Source organism: Lygodium microphyllum, chromosome 22 (assembly GCF_053477565.2).
Source record: "Lygodium microphyllum isolate KBCC chromosome 22, Lygodium_microphyllum_v1.1.10, whole genome shotgun sequence".
NCBI lineage: Eukaryota > Viridiplantae > Streptophyta > Polypodiopsida > Schizaeales > Lygodiaceae > Lygodium > Lygodium microphyllum.
The window spans coordinates 45,218,801-45,237,235 of NC_141156.1; positions in this window are offsets into that span (position 1 = coordinate 45,218,801).

Here is an 18,435-nt window from a genome sequence, read left to right on the forward strand (position 1 = left end):
AGTTAGTTAGATAACTAATAAGTTAATAAGATTACTAACTAAAGACTAACTAAGGTAAAAACTAAATAACATTAATAACTAATAGTTTTTATTCAATTAAAAATATATATTTTAAAAAATAGAGAGTCATAAATCCAACACTTTTATCGGATTGATAAGGGCCGTAGCCACCCTTCATGAAAAGTACAATGTGAACGGTTCTTATGAGCCATATTAATCACTAGTATTAATGTGTATAGTTTGGATGGTAAAAAAATATTAGATTTTCGGGCAAAAAGAAAAACTATTATACTTTAGATATTACCCCAAAAAGATAGAACTGAAAGTCATTTAAAAGAAAAGACAAGTGATGTTTTAGTTAGTTTTGGAGATTTTATAAAAAGAAAAATAAAGAAAAGTGACTAGCAAAATCGCGCGTGCTGCGATCGCAGTCTATAGGTAGTAGACAACACTTCCAACTGGGAGAGGAAGAATGAGTGATCCGAAAGCTTTCCAGACAAGTGACTTGGGATTTTACCCCCCTTTTGGAGCCAATGCAACCATCAGATTTATGATCTGAGCATCAGATCACTGAATCTTCTAAGAGCCCCTCCACTCTTGTTCTCAGCCTTATCCCCTCCTCTCTAATTCATTATAAATATGAGGCATGGGGAGGCACAAGGGAGCATAAGAAGGCCTCGAAAGGCTGCAAGAGAGAGGGGGAGAGAGAGGATGCCCCTCCAAGAGATTGTGTGTGTGTGTGTGTGTGTGTGTGTGTGTGTGTGTGTGTGTGAAGAGTTACCCCGAGAGGTTGCACAATTTCCCTCTATCTCGATCCTCGATTTAACCATATTCTCTTACGCTCTCCCATCTCAAATTTATTCCACCTTCTTAATCTCTTGAGTCTACTTGTGGACACTGGCCTCCAAGCAAAGAATGTCGCATGCGGATGGCAATCCTACAACTAGCAATGAGGCCTCGAGTGAAGGCATCACTGTTAATCCAATTGCGGCACCGGTTGTAAGTAATGTATTTTCAAATTGATAGATGCTTTTTTTAATGCTCGCAAGAGATACATTAGGCTTTGTACCTTGTGGTGCTAGAATAGGTCATTGAAAAGGATAAATCGCATCTCAAATATTCAAAGATGAAGTTTGTGAAGTTCTTGTATCAAAGGGAGTTAAATTGCACCTAGTTGCTATGTGATGAATCCATGCATAGCATAAGCAACATATGGGACACTAAAGTATTGATCATCAATGAGTCTTTGATTAATCTTTACTAAGGATAATATTGTTTAAGGTTCGCAAATGCATATAGATGGTACATACATGGGAGAGATTATGTGAACTTTACATTGATGACATGCAACTCCTTGCCTTAGGAAAAAGGAAGATAAAGCCACAATAAAATGTTGCATAGTAGGAAAATGCTAAAAGAAAATTGTCACAGAGAAGAGGCATAAATGCTATTGCTAGATTGATTAATTTACATTGGAATGATAGGACTTACATCATGTATAGTATTGGAACCTTTAGCATATGCCTTAGGCTAAAGGAGGGAATATTAAGTAAATTCTACTCTTTGGTCCCAAGGGGGAGAGCGAATATGCGATGGAATTATTATTGCATCTATTATTGCATTGTTTGAAAAAAATACAATTAGTTTCGTTGGTTGATTGAACAACACCCTAAATGTTTTTCTTTCAATCAAGGGATTGTTGCATCGTGAATTAGATAAATATTCCAAGGCTTGTGTTGATGGCAAATGCATGGTAGGGGTCTGTAATGACAAGTTGCCATGGGAATAAAGGAATATTTTTCTAAAAGATGATATTAGGGCTGATTGCTTTGATTGTGCTTGAATTTTAATTGGATTAATTAAGGAATGATATTTTACATGTGTGGATCATCTCCAAGATTGCACCACGGATGATCCCGAGTGAGCCCTGCTCGATTCACATGCCAATGGTTGAGTGGTGAAAAGGCCAACCACGAAAATGGCATCTCACTCCTAGACCGCTTGTGGGACAGGTGGAGCTCTGGACACCCCTTGCCTGTCCAGAATGGAGTTGGAGATCCATGTGAGCCCAACGTCTGGGACATTGGAAGATCCTATTCTAGATAAAGGATGGAAATTTTGGTGCCATGTGATTTGGGCCGGGTACTTCTGTTGGAACAGAAGGGATACATAGTTCTCTTGTATGGGTAGGAGACAAAGATTAACTTAAAGATAAGTCAAGGAACTTGTTTGATAAAAGGACTGCTTTTTTTGTTTTTGTGTATGTGTTGTAAATTACGTGAACCCTAAAAGGCTTAATTAATGAAGCTGATTTTAAATGTCGCACATAAATGTGATAGGACCTAATTAAAAAACTAAAGCTATCAAGGGAAGTGGGTGGACGGAATCCCCCGACGGGTCCGTCCTATGGCTGGGTGGTCTCGAAGAACTGGGAGGCTTCTCACAAGGATTTATCGTTGGATGGCTTTAGGTATTGTTAAGTTAGAACCCGATTCATGCCGTTTTAGGGGACTGGAATGGGACTATGCCCTATGGGTAGAGAAGTTGAGCAGTGCATCCCTCTCATTTCCCATTCTCTTTGAACCAAGTGCGATATGGATCTGCTTCGGATTGAGTATCTCTGTGTAAAGTAGAATGTCCAAAACCCGACACTAGAATGTTATTAGGAGACCTTGACTCTAGGAACCCAGATTTCAAGTCAATCCTAGTGGGTTGGCCGTGAACGTTCCATTGTGAGACGGACTCGAGAAACCCTAGACGACAAACCTTGAAGCATTCCATGGGAGTGCCAGGCAGCGACGCCTTGTATTGTTTCTCGATGGGCCGCTAAAACATGCTTGGATAGGTGGGTACGTTACAGTTGGTATCAGAGCGAATCTTCATGGTGATACATGATTGATTAATGTTTAGTTCATAGGCATATCCTAAATAGAAATAACCTGAGTCGTATGGCTTGATTGTTAGGCACCTTCTGCACCCACGAATGGTGACATGCAAGAGAAGAAATTTCTTCTCAAGCAAATTAAGGCACCCGAGTTTGATGGAGAAGGGTTAGACGTTGCAGCAAAAGTGGAGATATGGATTGAATCGATGGATGACTATTTCTCTGCTTCGAGAACTTCCTCCATGAATCAAGCAATGATTGGAAAATTCAAGTTAGTTGGTCAGGCTCGGTTATGGTGGAAGCAATGGTGCAAAGATCAAGGTGTTTCTGAAGCCACTATTATGTGGACTTACTTGAAAGATGTTGTACGCGGACGATACCTTCCGCCAAGCTACCAGACCCTGAAGATGAATGAATTCTTCAAGCTCAAGCAGCTGGGATTAACCCTGGAAGCTTACTACTCAAAGTTTGTAACCCTACTAAAATATGCACCACCCATGGATATTGCACAGCAAGTATCCAAGTTTTGCTATGGCCTGAACACTCCTCTAAACCACCGTCTTGAAATAATGCGTCCAACAGACTTGCAGGATGCATTACTCTGAGCGAATCCAATCTTCTAAGAGCTGAAATCGGGCAATTGTAGTAAAGATGACCCCCGAGATCAGGGTAAGAGATGCCATAGGTGCGGAGAGATAGGGCACATACGTAGGAGGTGTCCCTACTGTCAATGCTTCCATTGCAATGAGCTAGGACACATCCAAGCAGATTGCCCTGATCTAAGTCCAGAAGACATTGAGCCTCCAAAAAAACGAAGCTACACAGGTGTAGTCTATGGATATATAGAGGAATCAGATGAAGATAGAAATCTAGAGCCCACTATACCTTATCAGGAGGACTAAAAATCCTAGAAGCTTAATCGACATGTAACACAATTGAGAATAAATCATACTCTTGTACCTATGGTTAATTGGAATAATATGAGTGCACTACTTGAAACATTAAGAGTAGCGCAGCGCATGCATGGTGGGTCTTAATCCACAAACCCTAAGCCCCATTAGTGCTTGTCTTCCCCACTTTCTCTCGAGATGAGGACATCTCGATTTCTCTAAGGGGAGGAGGATGTAATATTTCCACGTAATAAAAGTCAGTTAGTTAGTTCAAAAGTTAGTTAGTTAATTAATAAGTTAGTAAGATTACCAACTAAAGACTAACTAAGGTAAAAACTAACTAATATTAATAGCTAATAATTTTTATTCAATCAAAAATATATATTTTTAAAAATCAAGAGTTGTAAATCTGACACTTTTCTCAGATTGATAAGGGTCATAGCTACCCTTCACAAAAAATACAATGTGAACAGGACTTATGAGCCATATTAATCACTAGTATTAATGTGTATAGTTTGGATGGTCCAAAAATATTAGATTTTTGGGCAAAAAAAACTATTATATTTTAGATATTACCCTAAAAAGATAGAACTGAAAGTCATTTAAAAGAAAAGAAAAGTGATGTTTTAGTTAGTTTTGGAGATTTTATAAAAAGAAAAATAAAGAAAAGTGACTAGCAAAATCATGCGCACCGTGATCGCAATCTATAGGCAGTAGACATCACTTCGAACAAGGAGAGGAAGAAGGAGTGATCCGAAAGCTTTCCAGTCAAGTGACTTGTGGTTTTACCCCCCTTTTGGAGCCAATGCAAACATCAGATTTATGATATGAGCAACATATCACTGAGTTTTCGAAGAGCCCCTCCACTCTTGTTCTCAGCCTTATCCCCTCCTCTCTAATTCATTATAAATATGAGGCATGGGGAGGCACAAGGGAGCATAAGGAGACCCCGAAAGGCTGCAAGAGAGAGGGAGAGAGAGAGGATACCCCTCCAAGATATTGTGTGTGTGTGTGTGTGTGTGTGTGTGTGTGTGTGAGAGAGAGAGAGAGAAGAGTTACCCCGAGAGGCTGCACAATTTTCATCTATCTCAATCCTCGATTTAACCATCTTCTCTTACACTCTCCCATCTAGAATACCTTCTTAATCTCTTGAGTCTATTTGTGGATGATGGCCTCCAAGCAACGAATGTCACATGCGAATGGCAATCCTACAACTAGCAATGAAGCTTTGGGCGAAGGCATCACTGTTAATCCAATTGCGGCACCAGTCGTAAGTAATGTATTTTTAAATTGATAGATGCTTTTTTTAATGCTCGCAAGAGATACATTAGGCTCCATACCTTGTGGTGCTAGAATAGGTCATTGAAACGGATAAATCGCATCTCAAATATTCAAAGATGAAGTTTGTGAAGTTCTTGTATCAAAGGGAGTTAAATTGTACCTAGTTGATATGTGATGAATCCATGCATAGCATAAGCAACATATGGGACACTAAAGTATTGAGCATCGATGAGTCTTTGATTAATATTTACTAAGGATAATATTGTTTAAGGTTCGCGAACGCATATAGATGGTACATACATAGGAGAGATTATGTGAACTTTACATTGATGACATGCAACTCCTTGCCTTAGGAAAAAGGAAGATAAAGCCAAGATAAAATGTTGCATAGTAGTAGGGAAATGCTAAAAGAAAATTGTCACTTAGAGAAGAGGCATAAATGCTATTGCTAGATTGATTAATTTACATTGGAATGATAGGACTTACGTCATGTATAGTATTGGAAACTTTAGCATATGCCTTAGGCTAAAGGAGGGAATATTAAGTAAATTCTACTCTTTGGCCCCAAGGGGGAGAGTGAATATGCGATGGAATTATTATTGCGTCTATTATTGTATTGTTTGGGAAAAATACAATTAGTTTTGTTGGTTGATTGAACAACACCCTAAATGTTTTTCTTTCAATCAATGGATTGTTGCATTGTGATTTAGATAAATATTCCAAGGCTTGTGTTGATGGCAAATGCATGGTAGGGGTCTGTAATGACAAGTTGCCATGGGAATAAAGGAATATTTTCCTAGAAGATGATATTAGGGCTGATTGCTTTGATTGTGCTTGAATTTTAATTGGATTAATTAAGGAAGGATATTTTACACGCGTGGATCATCTCCAAGATCGCACTGCGGATTATCCCGAGAGGGCACTGCTCGATTCACAGGCCGATGGTCGAGTGGTGAGAAGGCTAACCACAAAAATGGCATCTCACTCCTAGACTGCTTGTGGGTCAAGTGGAGCTCTGGACACCCCTTGCCTGTCGAGAATGCAGTTGGAGATCCCCATGAGCCCAACGTCTGGGACGTTGGAAGATCCTATTCTAGATAAAGAATGGAAATTTTGGTGCCATGTGATTTGGACCGGGTACTTCTGTTGGATAGAAGGGATACATAATTCTCTTGTATGGGCAGGAGACAAAGATTAACGTAAAGATAAGTGAAGGAACTTTTTTGATAAAAGGATTGCTTGTTTTGTTTTTGTGTGTGTTGTAAATTGCATGAATGAGCTCTATGCCCTAAAAGGCTTAATTAATGAAGCTGATTTTAAATGTCGCACATAAATGTGATAGGATCTAATTAGAAAACTAAAGCTATCAAGGGAAGTGGGTGGATGGAATCCCCCGACGGGTCCGTCCTATGGCTGGGTGGTCCCGAAGAACTAGGAGGCTTCTCACAAGGATTTATCGTTGGATAACTTTAGGTATTGTTAAGTTAGAACCCGATTTATGCCATTTCAGGGGACCGGAATGGGACTATGCCCTACGGGCAGAGAGGTTGAGCAGTGCATCCCTCTCGTTTCCCATTCTCTTTAAACCAAGTGCGGTATGGATTTGCTTCGGATTGAGTATCTTTGTGTAAAGTAGGATGTCCAAAACCCGACGCTAGAATGCTATCTGGAGACCTTAACCCTAGGAACCCAGATTTCAGGTCAATCCGAGTGGGTTGGCCGTGAATGTTTCATTGCGAGATGGACTCGGGAAACCCTAGGCGACAAATCCTGAAGCATTCCATGGAAGTGCCGGGTGGTGACGCCTAGGATCGTTTCTTGATGGATTGCTAAAACGTGCTTGGACAGTCAATAGGCGGGCATGTTACAATATCGGAAGTCCATAGGACTTATTGGACATTGATAAGGATTTGTGGATATAAATTCTAAAGTCTAAACAGATTTGGAAAAGCGTTTGAAATCCTACTAAGTGTGGGTTAGGGCAAGACAACGCATGAATTGCCTACCATACGCATAAATGCCAATATTATCTTTTAGGAAAAAAATACCAAATTTTTCATAAGGATAACATAGACTTCAGATCCCAAAAAAGAGCTGCAAGTAGGAAGTGAAACCCTAAGAATAAGGTGGGACCTTAAAAGAGAAACCTTAGATTTGGGTGGGGCCGTTTTCTATGATAAAAACACTAGATGTTATTTCTTTTTTATTTGTGTATGCATTGATGGTTACATAGGAAAGATTGATTGTGCTTGCAGCAATTAGATCTAATTGTAAATATATAATTAGGATAATAAGAGAAAAGATTATGCTATGCATCCCCCATGGCTAGGATGGAACCCTACTCCAAGAGGGATTGTTTTGTACCGCCACGAGAAGCTTTGGACCGGGCCTCGACAGCGAGAGGTTGCTTGGTGAGGAATTCATTAGGCAAGAGGAGGTGGGAGTGCTAGGGGGCTCTGACCGTAAATCTCTCGATCACTCCTAGGAGCTGCCTGACACTCATATGAATCAGGATGGGATCCTAGAGTCCTCGTTACTAGTGAAGGGATGGAAATCTTAGAGGGTTTTTTTTCTTCTGTACAGACAAAAGGGATTTTCTGGTGAACAAAGATTTATCTTTTGCATCGGCAGAAGGGAAATATCATTGTAAATAACTTTGCAAAATAATAAATAAATATGTTTTGCCAAAATACTTTTTTCTCTATCTTTGTGTTATGCGAAGGAACCTGTGATAATGGGTTAATTAACAAAGCTGCTTTTATGTGCCATAACTTACTGTGATAGGTAATTAGAAAAATAAATAAAACCATTTGTGGGAAGCGGGTGGGTGAGATCCCTGAATGGATCAGTCCTATGGGTAGGTAGTCCCGGTAAGCTATGAGCTTCTCTTAAGAGATTGAACAAAATGCTCATTAGGAAAAATTAGGTAGAGCCAAGCACTGACCTACCTAGGGTCCAGGTCTTAAAACCTTGATAATAAATTTTCTTACGGGAAAAGTGTGGCGGCTATGCCAAAACTTCATTAAGGTTCCGTGAATCCTAACCAATTTATTGAGAAAAAGTGTTGCACTCCATGAACCAAGGGTAACTACGATCACTCTAGTCATACGAGAAGCCCTTGTGGGACACCTCCAATGGAGCTAGCTGATGTATTGAGACCTTAGTTGTTGTCAAATTAGGACCTTGAGCTTGTAGGTTGATCCTCATGGAGATGACTGGTACCTTCCATTATGGGGTGGGCTCTAGGAAACCTGGACGATAGACCCTGTGCATTCTCGTGAGTGCCGGGCAAAGTCATCTAGGATAGTTCCCCGATGGACCACTAAAACATGTTGCAAGGGAATTATTAGGCAGGCACGTGACATTATGTGCATGTAAAACACAAGGATGAAGACATAGGATTCAATTATATAGAGGTGGATGATGTCCCTATGGATAATACTGAAGTGCATGAAGATGTAAATTTTCCCAATAATACTTTTGATGGATCTAAAGAAGAAATATTAGAAAAACAAATCATGGAGAGTATAATTGAATTATAGGCACTGTGGGAGGAACACAATGTCTAAATAAAGGTACAAGAAAATATGTTAGAAATACTCTTTGGTGGTATTGGGAATCAAAAGAGTAATGAGAAGAAGACTTGTCTTGCAAAGCTCCTAATACAGCTCCCTAGTACATGGAATGGGTATCTCGTTGGAATTTAAGGTCCCACAAAATTGGGACTAATTAAATTCTTTCTTTAATAGTCTTGGCATGGTTCAAGTAGAGCGTTACAGGTTATGTATGGGGACATCCACAAATATGCATCAATCTCACCTACTTCATCCATCAAAGGGGGATAACTATGTGGGAAGTATGGTTTATTGTGTATGCAAGGGCAATCAATCAAAGAAGGTTCTTCAACGAGATTCTAGATTTTGTTGTGAGAAGTGTCCTCAATGTGAGACTCCAAGGTGAGAGACAAATGTGTTTGATTACATACTAGTAGGAAAGCAAATTGAGTTACTCACTAAAAGTATATCATTTTGTCATGAACTACTTGAGATGTGGTGTAACAAAGATAGATGGTTTGGAAAGGAAGCAATTGAATAGCAAGAACACATTTTTGAGTTTTGGGATGGTTCTAAATGCCGAGAGGTACAAGATTTTTGGAACCCAAAATACTTCATACGAGTTACTTGTGGTTTGTAGCACAAATTATGTGGTTGTCAAAGATGATGAATATGATTCTCAAGCACCAACAATAGGACATTGGAAAGCACAATTAAAATCTATATTTGGTGTATTCTTGAGAGAGAAGTTTATACTCTTTGTGGATACCAAGTATTATAAATAATGCATAGAGTTGAAAATGATATTGAGGTTCTTCTTGTAGATGAAACTATGGGGAATTGTATAAGACCAATGAGTTCTATTTTTCACAAGTTTATTCCTCTTTCTATTGGAAATATGTTTATTGCATATGAAATCAAATATTTACAGCATTGAGAAAGATTACTATGCCCTATGCAATAGGATATATTCCCCCATGGGTAGAAGAAGGAGATATAATATTACTAAGAGCTCCACAAACTTCAAGTAACTCAATAAATGGAAAATTTTCACATGCCATAGTATGCAAGGTAGATCATGAAAAAAAAAAGTTTTCATGTTGGATGGTTTTGGATGGTTATGTGCTTATGGTGGGAAGGAGAAAAAATGGAAGATAGATAAGGAGATAATTGTCTTTATCCATGGTGATCATTAATGGTGTGTCTGATGGTGTGGCAAAGTGATTGACCGAATACTTTATACGTGCATAAGTTTTGAGTCATCCAAGTTTTTATAGCAAGTAAGTATAAAAGAAGTGTATGTCTTGGATTTTGTTCTTACTTTGCATTACATAGTATCTTTTGTCTTTAAAATCTCAAAGTTTTGTTAATGAGTTGATCTTGTACTATTACCGAGATCTTAAATTCTTCCTTGGGCATAGTATGGACTCCCAAATTCTGCATGAACTTTACCATTTTTATGAGGTTATGATGAAGAAAGGTCTAGAGGTAATGAAAAAAGTGAAGGCTTTTGTCAATGAGGATGCCAATACAATATCTTGTGAAGATGGTTCCTCATTAGGATCCATATTGAGCTCTAAAGAGGAGGGTCCAAGCCTTGCAATTTTGCAAAACAAAGAGCGTAGAGTGATCACCATTCCATAGAGTAAAGGAGAAAAGTCAACACTTGGAGAGACTCCTTCATATGATCTAATTTTTTGTCCACCTCCACTAAGTAGATGTGACAAAAATAAGAAGTATGGTAGGGCATTTTTGAAAAGTTTCTTTTCACATCAAAAGCTTATCTTGAATACTAACTATTGTACAGTTAATAGTTGGTTTAGGGATAGAAATGTGAAAGAACTCTTATTACACAATAAGGAAGCACAAGAAAGTGTTAGATCAATTATCGATGAGCAATATAATGAGATGAAGCCTCTTGTTTTCGGAGCCATAACATTCGTGTGGACTCAGGATGATATTTATAACTAGTACGTGGGGTCTGCTGAAGGAAAAAGAAAGCACCTTGCAAAGAAGGAGAAAGGTACTACATCAATCTCAAGTCTCTTAATTACGGTAAGGAGTAAATCTTAATTTTATATTTTAAATTTATCATTTAATATCAAATGATACTAGAAATTTTATATTATTTGCTCAAGACTAATTGACATTATAACTAATTTTCTTTACAATGTAAGGAACAGACAGACCCAAAAGGCTATCAAGAACATGTGAATCATTTTTTTCTTTTAACTAATACTTTAAATTATAGTTTTAACTAAGGATTTTGGATAACGGCCATTGTGTTTTTCTATAACCAATTAGGTTCAACATCAAGAGGGGAATATGCATGAGCTAGATGAGGTAATATTCTAGACTTTTTTTTTCCATACCTTCATAGAAATGACTTGCTTTTTTATTTTGGTATAGGAATGCGATGTGGATGCTTTTTCTCTTTGCCAATAAAAATGTGCAATGATATACATGTAAATATCATTCCAAGAGAAATATTACAATAGTTATATCTTGAAAAACTATTGATAATGTATTTTTGTGTTCTTAGGATGCAGAATTAGGGGTTTATATACCTGAACCAATTTCATGTGATAATAATGAGGCATTTATATTCTATATATAGAGAGTTAGCTTCATCTCTCTTTTTTGTATTTGTATTTTCTAGAAATAATTATATTTATTTAGCATATAATATTCATTTCACTTGACTTACTTGTGTTGCAATCGCTTAACTTTAGGAGAATGATGCATACACAATGTATGTAAATTTTGTAAGGAAAAGCCTATCAAAGAGTGAAAATAACATAATAGAATTGAATGTAACTATTTTTTGTCAAGTTTATATCAATACATATATCTTAAGGTGACATTATCAAGTAAAATAGTTAATACACTTAAGATGATGATTAGGTATATTTTGAAGGTTGGAAAAAATAATAAGGTGCCTTTGTATTGTCTTCATAAGAAAAATACACATTATTCAAATGTAAATTTATTTTTTATTTTATATCTATTTCTTATAGCAATACATTGATTTTGTTTAATTTAAAAAAAATATACATAATATTATTTTGTATCTTAGGTTTGTGCAACCTCAAAGATTGGAGTCAATATAGATGATGAGTCTAAAAAAGACAAGTGACCACACATTTCTCATTTTCAATATTTATAGTAAAATATATTTTATATGCATAATAAGACAAAAGATGTTTCAGATGACTGTAAAGATGCAACAATGTTTATTACAATTGACTTCTACAAATCAAAAAGTAAAGAAGTTCAAGGTATTCTTTGAAGAAATTTTTTGTTAAAATAATAATTATAATTAATTTTTTGAATAAAATAAATGGCTTCATGAAGATATTGACTTTTACTCTTTTTAAAGGCTATTGATGATATATGTCATGAAGGCGACGAAAAGGCTCTCACTCCTATACAAAAAGTAATATTTTTTCTATAAGTTTCTTCTCTTAATATTATAATAGTCCAAATAGTTGATAGCATGATTTGTTTTTTCTTAAGCAATATATTGGTTTGAAGAAAGAGATGGGTAATTTTTGTCAAAAAGGCACTGAAACTAACATGAATACATTTACAGAGAACTTCACTGATTTTTTTACTAGCTAAAAATAAAGTATGTGTGAGAAAAAGTGAAAGCTTAGCTCTCGCACTTCATGATGTCAATATACTTCAGTGATTTGTTACAATTACAACATATGACAATTTATGCTAATTGATCAATCTCAATTTTATTTTCATTTACTCTTGAATTTTTTATATTTTTGAGTTCTAAATAAAAAAGTGATTTTTACTCTATCAAAATTGACATGTCCTTGAGCTTATGATAAATTTATTATAGTGTATGTAATATATTTATTGAAAGTTAGATGCTTTATAACGCAAGACTAAGATTTACTATAATGTACACTCATTTACCTTTCTAGTAAGATTTTTTCAATATTAAAAAATTACATCTATATAGTGAGATCTCCATATAGCAAAATTTTGCATATGTAGCAAAAGTATATTATCTATATAGTGATATATATCTATATGGTGAAATCCCTATATAAGAAAACATTATATCTATCTAAGAGCTTTTTCTCGACATAGGAAATAAAAGCCTATATAGGAAAATATTACATATGTAGGCACTTTTTCTCGACATAGGAAAAAAAGATCTATGTAGGAAAATATTACCCACATAGGCACGACAAAAGGCCTATCATGATAGCTTCATCAAGTAGAAGGAGTTTAAGGAAGGTGGCTCCTTACTTATGGTTCATGTTTTGGTAAGTTGTGGGGCAAGCTTCAATAGCATTGGATGGGCCTCTATAAATAACTTGTTGTCAACTCTAATGGCTCTATCCAAGTGTAGATCGTTGATGCTTCTGACGATCTCTTCTTGATTAATGGCTATCACCTGAAGAAGTGTTACCCTCCATGGGGATCCTGACAATCACTGTTGCTAGCCCTTTCATCCCTTGCATGTCAATTGGTAAGGCTTTGCCTATTGCTCCTCATAGCTCTTTTGCTTATCCTGATGAGGTGGCCTCATTCTTCTTGCCATGCAAGGCCACCTCCCACCCCTCCTTTACTCCCTTTCCAGTTGATCTCGTAGAGGTGGCAAGAATGATTTTGATATATGGTTTCCTGCCATTCTTCTCTTTGAATTTTTTTTTAAAAAAAATGAAAACTATTGCGAGAGAAAATGAAGAATTTCCTTGTCATAACAGGCCTCGTTCCAAGAAAAGGTGGGGGCACAAACCCTTGGACAGGAAGCTCGTTGTGGAAAAGGTGATAACACCCCGCAGTCCTGGTTAGCTGACTCATTAGTTGATCTTCTAGGATGTAATTCCAAAGCCGCCTCCCTTGGTGCATTGAATCCTTGCAACTCTCTCAGTGCATCTGACTCCTATACTAAATGACATTTTCAATATGCAATCCAAGTACCAGACTTGTTGGCTACCTCTTTGGGTACGCCTTATTCTCAACACCCTAATGTTAGCAACAAGCAATCTTCATCGACAACCCTTGAGTGGTGTGAGATTTCATCCTAACCAGATGGGGATGTGAGTATGTGTTGTCCTCTATATTTATTAAATGAGCGTGAGGCAAAGGGTGGGGTGAGTGACAAGTCCTTGTCCTTTATATTCAAATGAGAGGTGATATGTGTGAATGAAGTGTTGCATGTATGGGCTAGGTCTCTCAATGCACAAAGCATAATTTTTTCCTATGTATGATAGCACTATAAGGCTCCCTAGCCTTCCTTCTCACACCGTATGTCAGCATAGGGCAAGATGCACTATTGCACCATCAATTGCACACAAGGCATACAACTTTCTCACAAGTCACTAGTGAGGATTACATTAATGGGTTCAAGAACGGGTTGCCCTCCTATATCTATCAACAGAGCATGAGACAGAGGGGGGGCCTGAGTGTGATTGGTGTTCTCGTCAATCAATTATTGATAGGTGAGTATTGAGGGACATTACGACAATTGGAGTCATGCATATTTTTGTTTCCCTATGCACACATGGGACATGCCTCCACCATCATCACTACACACCTCACTCTATTTGGTGCACTACACAATGAGGCTTCCTGGCCTTCCTTCTTGCAACTATGCTAGATGGGTTGGGACGCATCAATACACCATCAATTGTGCACACTGGTATACTCCTTTTGAACCATCTATCTTGTTGATTTCTAAATGGGGTGTAAGATATGGGTTTCGATTATTATTCATCAAGTGACGTGAGTTATGGGGCGAGTGCTTGATCTATCATCTTCACGTGAGCGACTATTGAGATGAGTGTTGTATTCTTCGTCCGTCGGCACCTAAATTGGAGCTTCATCAACAATGCTACCTTTCTTGATTATGCTACATGGTTCCTTCCATGCTAGAGATTGTGATGTGGTGAGCCATGGTACCTCCTACCAATGACTACGACCCTTCACGTATTAGTGATGGTTCACCTCGACCATTTGCAAATCGAGCCAATTTTTTCTAACTTTACCCCTTTTTTTTACAAGTTTCGATCATGTTTTAAGTGTGGGGACTTTAGATTCTAATTTGTTGTCAAGTCTTAGGTTCCTGTTGCTTAGTATCTCCTCCTCGGTAAGGTCTTAAGTGTGGGGATGCGTCCCTACACATCTATTTTGCACACCCTTATGGAAATGCCCCTATCCGATCATTCATATATACCATGTCTCGATTTTTCCCTAATGGGGTCCCTTAACCACCCACCTGTCCTCTTTTCACCCCATCCTTGGGGCCGTTCCTTGTTCTTTGTCTTTATCCTTTATTTTGCTGCTTTTCCATGTACACAGTTGCTGTTTGTCCCTCAACTTTCCCATTTTTCCTTTTTATTCCCCCATGCTCCACCGATTGATGGTTTTTGAGTTATTAATTTTTGAATGTTTTTTTTCAAATTAGACGTGTTTTCATGCGAACATGCATTTTTCACTTCAGAGCAACAATTTGATGTGACAACCCAACCTACACCTTCCCCTTTACATATTTCCTTTTTACTATTTGTCATTCTAGTGCACAATTTTCCTGTTATTAATTATTGCGTGTTTCTAGGTATTCTAGTGTGTGATTTTTGCTCTCTTTCCATGTGAACCTATCCTATTCTCCTCCGAATTCAGCTTTGATTAGATAGCCTTGTTCGGCCTACTACCTTGCCTAGTTTTTCAATGTCCTCTAACATGTTTTGGCCCACCGATTTTTTGTTATTAATTTTTATGTGTGTTTTCGTGTTCGTTTTTACTATTTTTTTCATGTGAACATGTCTTACCACTTATGGACCCATGTTCAACTTTACCTATTCGGTCTACCACTTCCCTATGGACATTTCTCATTTTCATTCCTCTTAGTTTCAAGGGATAGATATTTCAATATTAATTTTTATTCCCATTTTCAAGTGTGTTTTCCATATTTTTTTCATATGAACATGTTTTATTCTCGTCACAATTGCATTTTGACATGATAGTCATGTCTGACTGCTCATTATGGATGATTATCCTTCTTTTACATTTCATTTCGATTGACAAATTTTGTGGAATTCATTTTTGTGTGATTTTTTGTGGCCAATTTTTCATCTTTTTCCACATGAATCCCCCTATTTGCTAACAAACACACTGGACGTGCTATTGTTCGTGCCATTCCTTCTATTGCCTTGCCCATTTTTTCTTTTTACCACATCTTCATCTGCCTAGATTTCTCTGAATTAAATTTTCTGTTTCATTTTTGAATTTTTGCCCCTTGCATGTTGTGTAAACGGCTAGTTTTTGTCTCACTACCCATCCTCAGCTTTTGCCGTGTGGCATTCAATCACCTAGATTCTTACCTGCCCCTAGCCATTCCTGTCAGCATAAATTGTTTTACCCCCTACCCACATTTGTGCGTGGGACTGGAGGTATGCTTTCATTTTTTCAATTTAAAAGAAAAAAAACCACCATTTAAAAAGTTTTTTTTAAAAAAATCCCCCTCTTCCCACCCGTCTCCCTGTCCCTACCCTCCTCTCTCCCTCCCTCTCTCTCTCTTTCTCTCTCCCCCTTGCGTGCTCCTCCCGCCATCCCTACCTCCTCCCTCCCTCCTTCCTTCTTCCCCCCTCCTACCTCCTACCTCCTCCCTCCCTTCTTCCTCCTTCTTCTCCCCTACTCCTACCTCCTCCCTCTCCTCCCTCACCTTCTCCCTCTTTTCCTTCCCCCCTTGCCTGCCACCCCACCCTGCACCCCCCTTTCCTCTCCCTTAGCACCCCTCTCCCTTCGTACCCCCACCCATCCACCAGGCGCCCCTTGCTCCCCGCCCCCTGCTGCTCCCTTTGCCACCAAGCACCCCTGTCGCTAGGCGTTCCTTGCCCTTTGCCACCAAGCACCCCTGTCGCTAGGCATTCCTTGCCCTTTGCCACCAAGCACCCTTCGCCACCCACCATCTACCATACCTGCCACCCAACCGCCCTTCGCCCGCCCACCACCTACCTTGATACCCCCTCCGCTACCTACCATCCCACCCACCTACCCGCCAACTCTTCTTCCCCTCCTCTACCCCCTACCTACCCCCCGTCCTGGCCCGCCCACACCCCCTACCCGATTTCCCCCCCAAACCTTAATCTCCCCCCACCATATTCCCCCAACCTTAATTACCCCCCCAATTAATTTCTACCACCTATTAATTTTTAGCCCCCCAACGTTAATTACCCCCCAAACATTAATTCCTCCTATTCATTTTACCCCCCCCCCCCCTTATCCTTACCCTCCATGCGAATGCCCTCTCCTCCCCTCGAGCGCTCCACGTGACGAATATGTGTTGGTCATTGATCAAGCTTCGGGGTTTCATACCCGTATGACCGACCTTTCTAGAAGTCCCCTGTCATGCATAGGGTGGTCTCACTCGTGATTTGCTATTGTTCACGTGCAGGAATGTGTGTTCGCACATTCATGCATTGTAAGTCCCTGTTCACACGCAAACACGTGCATTTTGTTTCATCCATGCCACAAAGTTGCTGTCCACATGCAGTTAAAACACAATCCTCACCCGAGTACCCTAGTCCCAAAATATTAAATTATGAAAAAACCCTAAAATACTAAAAAATGGTCAAAAACCATTAAAAATTCAAATTACATGACAAAAATCACAAAAATAGTAAATACAATTTTTTTTTCTAAACAATTCGATAATTTTCTATCAAGTGAAATTTTGCCAATCAAAATCAAAAAGCATAAAACAACTTCATAAAACTTCAAATTTTCTTAAAAACTCAATAAAATACTTATAAATTCATAAAAAATAGAAAAACATTTAAAATTTTTACCAAAATTCCAATAAATTCCTTCCATAATTATGGTACTTTGACATGATTTGAAACCTTTTAAAATAAATTGAAAAAATATTTATTTGAATAGGAATTAAATCCTCAAATGAGTAAATTCTTGAAATTTTCTTTTTCAAAATTAGCAAAATAGCCAAAAAATTTACTCAAATTTGTCAAAAAATAAAGTGGATTTCCATGTTTAATTTTCAATCAACATTTTATTGATTGAAATGAATGAGAAATAAAAATCAAACATAACTATGCCAAAACAATATAAAAAGAGAAATAAAAATAAATATAAACCTCGAAGTGAAGAAAACCAAAACACAACCCAATACACTGTGGTTCTGATTGTTACAATCCATTGATACATATCGCGTTGATCTAACTTTTTTTAAAAAGAATATTTTAAAAAACTACCCAAATACATTGAAAAATTTCAAACATGGTATTTTGGTTTTGTTTTTTTCTTATGATATTCATTTTTCAACTAGCTAGATTACTTTTTGGATTGTGTTATAATTGCGGTTTTTTCCATCACATCAGTTGTTGATGGTGCATTTAGATTTATTTGCATTCACACCCCCTCCAAGTACCTTGTTCCTCTCCTTATTTTCTTTTTTTTGCACCAAACATCACAATTAATTGATAAAAGGAACCAATTGACCACATTTTCCATGTGCATTTGCAATGAGCACACATTTTAATTAATTGAAATAAACCACCCATTCATGTAACATACACTTCTTGTTGCGCCATACACACTTTTTAAATTTATAATAAAATTAATACATCATCACAATTGCACACACTAACCAAAAAGTGCTACACACATTAAATGTTTTTTAAAATGAACTTGCATTTAGAGACCCTGAGTCAGGACATAGTTTGAGGACATTAACAAGCACTGCAAAAGTTAATAAGTTTTTTTAATGGATAAAATGAACCATCATTTTCTTATTGAGGTTTATCACCTAATAAAAGTTCACTCCTTGTTAATTAATTTGTAA